The following is a 13,360-nucleotide window of genomic DNA, read 5'->3' as shown; positions in this document are numbered from 1 at the left end:
CACAAAACCCATTTAGTTTTCCTATAGAAAACAGAGGGAGGTTCAGATGGGTCTTTGAAGTAGGTTTTCCATCTACTTGAATGTCAAGTTCTATATTGTAAATTTATGAGGAACTGAGTCATATTCTATTCTGTGAGATACTGATCAGCAATGAAAATAGTACAGGGTGTCATTAGGAAGACTGTGCTGGACACACTAGGTTCTCAGAGAGAGGAAGCTCCTGGCTCAGACTGAAGACGCTAAGGAAGGCTTCCAAAGAGGAAGGGGCATGGAGTTGGAACTGTGTCTCAAAAGAGACAGGTGAGGCTGGCCACTGTAGTCCTTTGAGATGGGAGTGGGTTCTGGTTTTCATTTCAGAACATCTTCCACAGCAGAGGAGTCATGACCTGGAAATGGGTAGATGTGATGGACTGAGAGATTTTTAGATCAGCCCAGGTAAGGAGTAGTGAGGCTCACTACAATGGCCACAGAGACTGAGTGATCAGAGCAGGGCTGATGTATATTCAGAGGTAGCATCCATGGGTTGGAGAGAGCAGACAGAGAGAAGAATGGACAGATACAAAAGAAATACCAGCTGTTTGCTTCCAGAGAGCAATTTTCTAATTACTTACTTTGAGCCTTCTAAGGGAAAAACCATCATAATATCAGCATACACTATACTAGCCAGTCCCCCAGAGAAACTGAACCAATATGCTCACCACAGATACATAAATGAGAGAGAAATTATTGTGGGAATTGTCTCACACAATAGTAAATGCTGAGAAGTCCCATAATATACCATCTGTAAACTGAGAATTATGGAAACCTGTAGCACAGATCATTCTAAATCCAAAAGACTGAGAAACAAGGAAGTGGGTGATGTAACTCCTACTTACACTATCTTAATCAGGGACCTGAGAACTCATGGTAATGCAGGAAGCTTCAGCAAGTTCCAGGAGGAGAAGGCCAGAAAACCTGGGCTTCTGATGACTAATTCTACAAGAAGACAAGCACCCCAATTCCACAGGAAGACAAACACATGGACTCCATAGGCAAAGTCTTTTGCATTTTTCATTCAATAAAAGCCTTCAATTGATTAGAGGACCTTAACTCATGAATTGGAGATCTTTCTTATATAGTTCACTGAGTCAAAGGTATCTTTCAGAAAAACCCTCACAGACAAATCTAGACATAATGCTATGTGCTCTGTTTGGGTGCCCCTTAAGCCAGTCAGACTGACTCCAGAACTAACCATCACCTTGAGTACAGTAGTGTGTTCATAGCTATAGAGGAAAGAGCATTTGTTCTAGATGATAAAGGACTTAACTAAACCTTACCCTCATTAGTAACTTGGAAATTATTACTATGCATAACTTACATGCTACCATTATTGTAAAAACTAACCTAGAAATGAGAATGAAGGACTATGATCTTAACACAATTCAGCAATTTCCAATATCATTGCTATGAAGCAGAATGGAGTAGAGTCAGAGGGTGGCCTTCAGTATTCTCAACTCTAGGAGACACTCTGAAAGATACCTGCGGTCAGGAACTGGCCTTCATTGTAGCATACCTAGTTCTAGTAAAAGCCTGATACAAAGTGGAAGCTCAGGAGATAGCTATAACATCAGACAACTAATTAAGCATTGGAATACTTGATTGAAGAAGCACATTTTTCCTCTTTGAGAATTCTCCTTGTGTCCTATACTCGTTTCATCCATTTAAAATGCTCAAGTCTACTGTAAAAAAACTAAAAACACTGTCTTGCACACATTTCCATCCTAGTTATAGCCACTCCAATTCAATATGCCCACCACCGCTCTCATCCAGATGCATAAATCAGAAACCCAGCAGTTACCCTTTGGTAATTGTTACTGGCAATCGTCCAGATCCATAAATCAGAAACCCAGTCACTCCTGCCCCCTCAGCAAGTTTTATTAGTCCTATGTTCAAAATACATCTGCTATCCTCTGCCTCAACTGTAGCATCTGCCTGAACTCTAGATAACTGCGCTCATCTGCAAAGGTCTCCAGCTTAGTCCTCATCTAATGCATTCCCTGTGCTGAACCAGAAGATCTAGAAAAACAAATCTAAAGCATGAATCTCACCTGTTTAGGGAAGCTCTGTTTCTAGCTTAAAGACTAAAGTATTTTTTCCTTTGCTTTTTGTTGTTTGAGAATCTCATACATGCGTGTATGTGCTTTGACCAAATCCACCTGTCCATTCTCTGCCCTAAAATTCCTCCCACAAAAAATCACCACTTTTTCCTCCCAACTTCATTGCTGTTTTTTTTCAAACCCACTGAGTCCAGTTAGTGTTGTCTGTACGTGCTCGTGTTTAGGCCTATCTACTGCAGCATGGGTAGCCTTTCATGCCCTACATCCCTAAAGAAAACAGACTCTCCCACATCCAGATCAATTGCCAATAACTCCTCCGTTAGTGATTTTGTGCTCACTGCCCCTCCTCATGCTGGAATTGTGTCTGACTTGACCTTGCACTGGTCCTGTGCAGGATGTCACAACCACTCTGAGTTTCACATGTGCAGCTTTCCTGCTGTGTCTAGAAACATTGATTCATAGTAGTTCTCCACTGTCTCTGGCTCTTAAAACCTTCCAGCCCCTCTTCCTCAATGATCCCCGAGAGTTGTGAAGACAGGTGTGATACACATGTCCCATTTAGGGCTGGTCACTCTTACTATCTTTTTGTTAAAATTTATTATCTATGTGTTGACCACCTGTGGATCTCTGTGTTACTTGTCATCTGTTTCAAAAGAAGTCTCTCTGATGATGGCTGAGAGCTGCACTGGTCTATGGATATGGAAATGAGACACTAGAATTCAGTCTCATGTGTGCACTTAGCAGAATAATAGTAGTAGTTTCTCTCCTGGGACCTATGACCTGTCCAGTCACAGGTGCGTGGACCCACTAACAAGGTCAAGCATGATTTTCACATAGTGAAGCAGGTAAAAGACAAACTCTTATGTCATACTAGCTCCTTATGATCTGATCCCTGTCATCTACTAATCTCCCTTGTGACACTCCTCTACTCAGCTCAAACTATGTCATACTAGCTTCAGATGCTCCATGTCCCTTTTTACAATAGGGTCAAGACAGAGCCACCTGCTCTGCCTCAAGTGCTCTGTTTCCTCCCTCCTCTTTCTCTCAACCATTCCCTCATGCAGGCCTAAATTTAAACACAGCCAAAGAAGACTCTCCAGGCCTGAACCCTCCATGACATGCTCATAGCATACAATACTCCTCCACAGTCCTGCCAAATAATTTATAACCACTTTATTGCAATGTAACTCATGTCCTATATGATATTCAGATATTATTCATATACTAGAAGATGTATCCATTTCAGGCATACGGTTCAAAGTAATTTAGCAGGAATCCATGGCAGACACCACATTCAATTTTAGGATCTTTTTATCACCTTGAGAAGAAGCCTTTGTGCACTCTAGCGGCCACCACTACTACCCTGCTCTCCAGCCCTAAGTTAATGCTCAACTGCTTCCTTCACTATGGATGCTGCCCTCCTGGGCTTTCCGTGTTAAAGGTACCGTTTGTGGCTATGCACTCTCTTGTCACCGAGCACAGCACTTGAAAGTTCATCAGTGCTGCAGCATCTGTCAGCACTCTGTTCCTTCTTCCGACCCCAAAACATGTTCCATACTTGAAAAATTGATTGTGTCTCCCGATAAAAGCAGGTTTTACAAAACCAAGGACAATGTCTCATTCTTTCCTACATCACACGGAGAGGTGTTTGGAACTGATTTGTTAACTGCGAATAAATCAAAACCAGTCAACTTGGCTGAAAGCACTAGCAGCATGTCATTCTAGTGTTGAAGACTGGGAGGCCAACTGAGCTTCTCGTCACTGAAAGAAAACTCACTCTATAATCTATATTTATACATTTTAACCATAATTAGCAAGTAGTTGGAATCAAATGCCTGCATGAATGTTATCATGCACTTGCACACACTTCCTGTAGTGTTAGGAGGCACAGAGATACCCAGAATATTAGTCAAATGCAGACCCCATTTCAGGGGAACTTGGGTGGCATCTGAACCATTCTAAGGAGCTGCCAGATGCTGCTGCCCCTGCTGGTTTGGGGACCACACCTTCAGTTACAGGGCCTCCAAACATCACACTTTCTCTTCTTCAAGCCCACTGGCACTTAAAACACATGTTCAAATAATTTTTGATAAATTACTCCACCTACAATGCCCATCATACAATCTTTATAAATGTATATTAAATGCTTGTCTCTTAAGGAACATATAAACAAGCCTCAGATGTAAAATGGATTCCCTGGTCTGGCTTATGAATGCCAGCACGCGAAAATGGGGCTAAGACGATGAGGAAATGCAAGGATTTTTGAAACCAAAGAATTGAAACAGAAAAGAAAAAAAAGGAGTAGATTGGATTCCAGTTTAAATAACTGGAATTCAGAGATGTAAGAAGCTCCTCACTGAACTAACCTCGTTACACTTAAAAGGAACGCATGTTCGGCAGTCATGTCGGTGAGACTTTGTGGGTATAGATCCTGACATTCCTAGGAAACACAATCTTACAGTAGCAGACATGGTAACGAATGGACACCTTGACGGGTGACAGAGGAGGAAGTGGAGCAAGAGGCCTAAACCCTGCACAAAGAACTACAGGCAACTAAGGCATGCTGGGAGGGGGAGAAACAGTCTTCTCCAGGGAAGAGCATAACAATGGGTTATCAAGAGCCAAGTGGTCCCCCTGAAAATGTACATCAAAGTACTATTCTACAGGAGGAGCAGGTTGTATTGATGTATTTGGAAATATGTGTGTGTGTGTACATATACATATACATATACATATACATATACATATACATATACATATGCACATGTCACACCAAGAACAAAAGGGAAGACAGGACTTGAAAGAGAAAAAGGAGGCAGGTATGGGAGGATTTGGAGGGAAAAGGGAAAAGGAAATTATAATGTGATAATCTCAAAAGAACAGTTATAAAACAGAAAAAAAAATGGAAACATAAAATAAAGGAACCCAGGCAGCATCATTTGACTCTTAAGAAAACACTTAGTGTGTAAAATGGGGTGGGGGAGGGCTCTGTACAGTGATTGTAAGGAAGAAAGCAAGGTGAGAAGATCCGGGATGCAGACCTGAAAGTTTGCCATGGATGGGAGGAAAATGCGCAGGTGGCAGAAAATAAAGACAAAAGCCAGGTAGAGAGAAACAAGGAGAACAAGTTTCCTTCTGAGAGAATGAATCGTGTGGACGCTAACTGAATTGCTAATTCTGACTAGAATCTCTCAGATTTCTGGATCAATGGCCGGAGGGAGGAAACATGGTGTGAGTGAGTGGCTGAGCCGGGACAGTAAGCTTCAGAAATGGAACTAGTCAGAAGCCTGGTAGCTTCTCAGCAAAGAGGTCCAGGAGCCTGAGTAAGCCTGTCCCTCCAATACGATTATATCAGAGGAGTGACGGGAAGGAGGAAGGCAATCTTCATACATCCCTTCCCTTTCAGATACAGGATTACGTTATCTGCGAATGCCGTGCACCTCTGAGGCAAGTCTGTGACAGCTGGCAGGCTCTGGCTGCAGGCCCTCCCCTCCCCCTGTGATAATGACATCTACAACAGGTAGAGTCCCGAGATAACCACAGGACTCCATAACTCACTTCTGGCAGCTCTATTTCTTTTTTAATTAACAGCTTTCCCTGGCAAGAGGGAAGGATTGCAGCACAGAAGGCAGATGCCCGATAAACACACCTTGACAATGGCAGATGAACAGGATGCTCCACTGCGATGCCACCAGAGCACAGGTGACAGCAGTTATTCACTGTGCAACAGGGCCTGCTAAGCTCTGTCCCTTCAGTAAAGAGACTTGACATCAAAGTCATCCTAAAGTCACAGCTGAGTGAAGGGACAAACTACTGCCCACAACACTGGACCCGCCCAAGGAACTGGTAATCCACGGTACTCTGCAAATCCCTTAGCTACTTCAGTGGCATTTGGAGAACTCATCTCTGTGCTGAGAATCTCCCCGAAAGAATGATGTCATCCACTGATATCGCTGGTGTTTCCTGTTATTGCTGGAGAGTATCTAGAAGGAATTCAAAATCATTACGTAGCTTAGAGGCCAGGTGGTTCCAGCAAGGGCTCCTACTATTAAAGCTGGAGGCCTGAAGTGACAAAGACATTCACTTATTCGGAGACGTGTCTTAACACTCACCACCGCATCTTCACAGTATCAATAGAAAGTGCATGCTGGTTCATGGAGCTCCATGTAACAAAACCCATACCTGTGGGGGGGGGGGGTAACTCAGGAAGCCACAGTGCTTAAGTGATGTACAGGTGATTTGTAAACAGGGCTTTAGAAAGCAGTACTCTCATTGCCTTCCTAGTCCGCACACCACAGGCACTTGCCCGGGTCAACTGCGTCAAACCGCCCCTTTGCTGGGGGCCCACCCATACCTCGAAAGCTGTGACAACTGGAACAAGCATAGGCCATTTTATTGCTTGTGTTAGCTTTCCACCACTGTATCTGAAAACCGGAGCTAATCAAATTAAAAGGAGGGAGGGTTTTGTGCTGACTAGTTTTATGTCAACTTGACACAAGCTTTAGCCATCTGAGAGGAGGGACCCTCAGAGAAAATGCCTCCGTAAGATGAGACTGTAGGGCATTTTCTCAATTAGTGATTGATGTGGGGGGGCCCAAGCCATTGTGGGTGGTGCCACCCCTGGGCTGCTGGTCCTGGATGCTATAAGAAAGCAGGTTGAGTAATCCATGGGGAGCAAGCCAGTAAGCAGCACCCCTCCATGGACTCTGCATCAGCTCCTGCCTTCAGGTTCCTGCTCTGATTGAGTTCCTGTCCTGACTTCCTTCCATTATGAACAGTGCTATGGAAGTGTAAGCCAAATAAACCCTTTGCCTTGAATTGCTTTTGCTCATGATGTTTCATCACAGCAATAGTAACCCTAAGTAGAACAGGTATACGTTGGTTCATGGTTTCAGAGTTTTCTATCCATGGCTCCTTGGCCTTCTTGCTTGTATCTATGTACACTACATCATGACAGGAGAGTATACAGAAGTGGTCTGTTCACCACCTGGTAACAGAAATGTACACAGAGAGGAAGAGCCTGGGGTCCCAGTGCTCCCTTGAGAGTGCTCCTGTGATGACCCAACTTTCTCCCATCTAACCCCATCCGTTGAATGTTCTACCACCTCCCTACAGTGCCCCAGGCTGGAGATGAAGGCTTTTACCACATGGGCCTTTAACAGTCATGCCAGATCCAAACTATAACTTGACTAAAACATTCCGTAGCTGCTACCCTGTAAACCTGGATACCTTGTATCAGTCCCACAGAGATTCCTGGGGGCTTCTGTCAGCCTGCCCTTATCTGACTCTTTGTTTCCTTGCTTCGATAATCTCTTGACTTCTCTTTAATTCTCAGGATTAGTGTAGGCTAGCCTGTCCAGACTTGAATTACAAGCCAGACCTTTCCTGGAACCTTAACTCTGCCTGACACTTCCTGTTCCTCAAACCTCACTTCACTGTGGAACTACCCAAGGAATGCAAGCTCTATTTCTTAGTGGCAGATAATGGAAGGTGGAGAATGTCTGGACAAATGCCCTTAGCTGATGACAGTCATCCATGTACCCATCCTTTAAGTCACAATGTTTATTTATTCTTCAGCTCAGGGAGCACTCCATACATCAGGAAAGATTCTGGACAAGATAAAGCGAGAAGCTGGAAGTAGCATACAGCTCCCCATAAGGCTTGCATGCAAAGACCCATGCTACAAAGTCTTGATATCGAAAGAAAATGCCCATGAGAAATCATCCCAAGCTAGCACAGTTCATGAATGACTTACTGAGATTGTGACATGTCAGGTAAGTCTTAAAAAAGGAGGAAAAATTGAATCCCATAAAAAATAAAGGAGTTGGATATGGTGGATCATGCATGTGCTCTTCTCTGCACTCAGGAGGCTGAAGCAAGAGGATCACCATGAGTTCAATACCAGCCCGGGCTACACAGTGAGTTCCAGGCTAGCCCTAGCTACAGAGTTAGACCCTGTGCAAAACAACCAGGACAAGGGAGGACGGAGAGAAGAGAAGAAAAGGGTGAAGGATGAAAAGAGGAGGAGGGAAAAGGACAAAGGGGAAGATTCAGAGGAGGAGGGAGGGAAAGCAGGAAGAAAGGGAAGGGCAAAGGCATCCCAGACAGAAAGAACTGAGATAGCCAATGCAGAGAGAAGATCTGGTGTCCTGGAAAGAACAAGGGTCCCTGAACCTCAAAGCAGGGTTTGCAGACCAGCTCTGTCATGTATGATCAGAGAGACTTAGGGAAGGGACCAGAGTGGACCTGTGTCCTCATCTATAAAATGGAAAGAAGCAGACCTTTCCACTTAGAACTCTGTGATAACACGAGGAAGAGACACATCACATGGCAGCCAAAGTATCAGATAAACCAACAGTTTAGCTACAAATATGTGAGCGCTTATCAAACTGGTGTGTGAGAGAGAAATCAAGCTAGAGACGTACTCTAGGGCCTTGTTATACGGTCCTTCAGATTCAAACTCAAGAAGCTGCAGCCAATGAATCACATGGACCAGGAAATGGTACAGCCTGAACAGAGCTTTAGAGTAATGTGCTAGCAACAGGGAAGGCATTTTGGAAGAGGGAATAACCAGAGATAGAAAGTCCAGTCAAGAACAAAGGAATTCACACTGAAAACAAGGGCAAAAATAAGACAGAGGCAGTTCTAGATATGAAAAATTATATGGACTTCTAATAACCAATAAATAGATGGATATTAACATAAAAAATGGAAAAGTCAGAAGGCTTTAAGAGAATGCCTCGGAGAGACCTAAAGAACATAAGAGACAGTGGATTTGGGAAGAAAACTAGGAATGTGATTATAGGACATGTTACTGCTGCTCTAGTCACAAGGGGAAATCTTTAAAACTGCCAGCAATGGTGTTTGAACTGGGTCTTTTGTTTCCTGTGTAATAAAAAAGGAGTTACTGTTTAATAGGCTTTGTCTGATTTGTGCAGGAAGCAACCCTGATTGCTTTCTCCAACCACGTAAGGAGCACTGAAACTGTGGGCTGGAGACACATACAACAGCAACCGGGAGAGCTGGGAGAACTCTACCACTTCCTGGCTCCTCGGCCTCCCCTTCTGTCTGTGAGCCATCTTCAGTGTGGGTTTTGACAGTCAGCCAAGTTTCATTTCTCACCCCAAGAGCCAAAGGAGGTCAGTCTCTCCTCACTCCTCACTCTTGGCAGATGGGACATGGACAGGTGTCCTCAGGTGGGCCAAACAGATGTTTCTGCCGGATAACATTTTTGAGGTCCTGAAGCCAAGTCAAGGAGTGGTTTAGAACCCGTGTAAGCAGCAGCAGGCTTCTTCTGTAACATGACCTGCTGTCCTGCTTCCTGCCCACGCGCTTCCCTCCAGCTTCCAAGGACTGGGAGCAATGTTGAACGTTACCTAACATCCGCCCCAGAGTTGTTTTCCCACTTAAGTTAACCAAGATTGGATTCCATTGCCATAGACCTTCAAAATGTCTCTGCTGTAATTGATTCCTTCTGAACATAATAAGAAGCAGAGTCAGTGAGTGATTCTAGCACAGGACTCTCTTGGGTTTGTACTCTGGCCCTTCTCCTTCCTGACTGTGTTATCTTGAGGAAGCCATCCATCTTGGCTGCTTCAATTTCTACATCTGCAAAGCAGGGGTCTTAACTCTGACCCATGTCATGGTGGGTTGTGGAAATGAATTAGATGACATAAAGCATTTGCCATGGACTTGACACATCAGTATAGATTGAGTCAGAGGTGACTGTAATCATGCAATGAATGATAGTAGTGTAAGTGTTCCATCATTAGCCATGACTTCTGTCCTTTAGTACAAGAGTCATACATAGCAAATAGTTCACAACCAAAAGGAATGATACAGCACACAAGGATGTAACACAAAAGCACTTATGGGGGTTTAAAAAAAAACTCTTCCTAAACCAGCTGTGTTGATACCACAGAAGTGTTAGAAAATCCCCTAAGGCTGGAGAAAGGTTTCAGGGTTCACCTAAGAACACCTTAACTTACAGACAGGATGGAAAAAAATAGCAAAGGATGTTTGTGGTAAGCCTTGAGAGTGTCAAGAAGCCAAAAGTTCTCCACAAGTCTGTTTCAGGGGTGGTGGTTAGACACTGAAGATCTTGAGAACAATAAAGTAAGGGTCCCCCTTGAGAGAATATGGAGGGACTCCCCCCCAGGAAGAGGAGGTAGCTATGGTCCACATGAAAATCCCTGTGCAGCAGGTCTTGCTATAATATTCTTGGGTCTGCTCTCTCAGAAAAAAAGTTGGAAATATGCACATGTTTAAATCTATGAGCTGTGTGTCAATGCAGCCTTCATCGATATTCTTCAAGATGTATTTGTCCCTTGCATCATCTGATTACTGGGAACTTAATTTCAGGATCTTCTAGTACAGTGACTTTGGAGGATGCGATTGCAAATTTTTCCCTCGAAATATCTGATTATCCCAGCACTATTTATTGAAAAGAACCACCTTGCCCTGTGGCTCTGTAACTCTGCTCTGGAAATAAATCAAGAGGCTGTATGTGCACGTGTCTCAGGGCACTCTCCCACTCCTGCATTGATCTGACTCTTCAAGTGCGAGCAACACACCATCTTCATTCCTACGCCTCCACTATCTGCCTTCTCAGCCCACAGCACCAGTTCCCGACCCTGTCTTCTGCTGGCTGCTTTAGTGATTCTCGGTATGTGTTTAGAGTTATTTTACAATCCCCTCGTACACACACACACACACACACACACACACACACACACACACACACACACACACACGAAACAGTTAATGGAATCCCACTGAGTCCACAGGGCAGCACAAAGTAGCACTGACATCCTTACAATATTGAAAAACAGCAGCGAGCAGATTGCAGATCTCGCCAGGTGCTAGTGGATACTTAACAGCAAACCAAACCCTGAATTTGGATTCCTACAGGGAATTTGGGATCCAATTAACCAAGTAAGAATTTGTGAGACTTAAACAAAAGACTTATATCTCACAGTGTTAGGAAGATAAAGTCTGTCTTTAGCACAGAATTTGGATAGAGAATTTATACGTAACTGTAATTTGTCAACTTGTAATGCAAAAAATGAGTTATGTTTATGGGACTCTTAGTGTGTGAGCCATATGACTTCAAGAGCACCATTCTTTTCAGTCACAATACAACTGTTTCAAATAAATCTAACAGCACACGGGGAGGAATGATAGTCTGACATCATTTGGGAGGATATTCTCTTAAGATAGGCAGAGGGATGACCAAACATAGGTGCCAGAATAAAAACTTCATGCTAAAACCAGGAGCAATGGAATGAGAGAAGCACCCTACATCTCCCCAGCAGCAGAGCCCTGGGTCTGGGGCTTCCCTTTCTCCACCAAGTTCTGTGCCCTGTACACCTAACACTATGCAGAGCACATGCCGAGGCTCCTTTGTTCACTGGACTACCGGAGCTGGGAGGCAGGGCAGGAGAGCAGAGAGGAAGGAGGGTACGATCAAATATACATCACATGAAAATCTCTCCAGACTACCGGAGGCCACAGAGGCCATGTCAGTCATGCGGGTTGTATCAATTATGCAAGCTGTATAGGTAAGGTCAATTATGCAGGCTGTGGATGTTATGCGGGCTCTATAGGTAAAGTCATTCAGGCAGACTGTAGAAATTATGCAGGCTGCAGAGGTCATGGTATGCAGGCTGTATAGGTAATATCAGTTATGCAGGATTTATCAGTTATGAAGGCTGTAGAGGTTATATCAGTTATGCAGACTGTACAGGTTATGTCAGTTATGCATGCTATAGAGGCTATGGAGGGTGTAGAGTTCGTGTCAGTTACTCAGGCTGACAGGTTATGTGCTTAGGCAGACTGTAGAGGTTATGCAGAATGTTAGTGAATTTCAGTTATGTATGCTCAAGAGGTATGCATGCTGTAGAGGTCATGTCAGTCATGCAGGCTGTAGAGGCTACACAGGCTGTATAGTTAATGTCTGCCATGCTACTTATGCAGATTATGGACATTATCCAGGTCAAAGGGGTTTTACAGGTGATAGTTTACAGAGCAGACATTTGAATTTCATGTGAAAGGAGCCTTCCTCCAGTCCTGTATATGCTTCTCTCTGCAACAGGCCCCCTCCTTGAAGAGGATGAACTATAGACTTGAACAGTAAGTCACTGGTCCCTCAAAACACCTTACCAGGTAAACCCAACCAAGTAATCATCGTTTCCTCACTGTGACTGACTAATACCAAAAAGACTGATCTAAGTGTTCTGAATGCGCAGAATGAGGGGTTGAGCATGGTCCTCTCTGAGTGCCTAACGAAGCAGGAGGAAGGCCAAATCTGAGTCACCAACACACACACACACACACACACACACACACACACACTATCATACACGCACATGGACGGACACACACACTATCATACACGCACATGGACACACACATGGACACACAAACATGTACACACATACACACACAAACAGATGCACACCCCCATGTATACATACACACAAGAATACATGCACATGTACATACACACACACACATATATATACACAAACACAAACATGCACACACATACACATATAAACAATGCACATCCACATGTACACACACACACATACACACACACACACACACACACACACACACACACACACACACACACACACACACACACACCAATGCCCAGGAGACAGTGAACATTCAAATAGGCTTTCAGTTCTGTTCAATGGATCTTCTGGTCTGACTGTGGACCAATTGCTCACTATTTCCATTATCTAAGTTTTAAAATAGTTTGAGCATCTGGTTACACAGCATGCTCTCCTCAAGAATATCTCAGGTATTCTCACCTGGGCTTTTGTTATTCTTGTAGAGGAACTGTTGTATCCATTATTAAGCTTAATTCCCTATGAGTTATTGACTAGTTTTGCACCAACCAACCTCTACACAACTGTATTGAATCATCTAATGTAAAAATATGGTACATCTTCCCACCTAATCAGGTTTCTTTTTAATATGCAATATTAAAATTGAAATGTAATGCTTCACTTTCCAAAAGGCATGTATATTTCCTGGTAGGTTTACTACAAAGTATTCTGAAATGTTTGGTTTTGTAGTAAATGTAATCATTTCTACATTTCCTTTTACTTGATTATGCAGCTATGCATAAATAAAAATTCACCATAAAACTTTACAGATGGCTAAAAATAAACCCTCTGTCACTCACCCTTCTGACCCCTCTCCTCCCACCAAATGTAAACCTGTGAGAGTTGGGCCCACAGCCATCAACACAT

General features: G+C 43.6%; 1 protein-coding gene across 2 annotated transcripts in view; it reads right to left on the bottom strand.

Moving 5' to 3' along the window:
* The window catches only part of Dchs2 (dachsous cadherin-related 2), a 213,542-nt gene that overhangs the window by 137,487 nt on the left and 62,695 nt on the right, over nucleotides 1-13,360 (bottom strand). The gene's annotated exons all lie outside the window — the stretch shown is intronic.

This window comes from Peromyscus maniculatus, chromosome 6 (genome assembly GCF_049852395.1).
Source record: "Peromyscus maniculatus bairdii isolate BWxNUB_F1_BW_parent chromosome 6, HU_Pman_BW_mat_3.1, whole genome shotgun sequence".
Taxonomy (NCBI): Eukaryota; Metazoa; Chordata; class Mammalia; order Rodentia; family Cricetidae; genus Peromyscus; species Peromyscus maniculatus.
The sequence above is the reverse complement of the archived record's forward strand: the minus strand, read 5'-3'. Positions and strand labels throughout refer to the sequence as shown.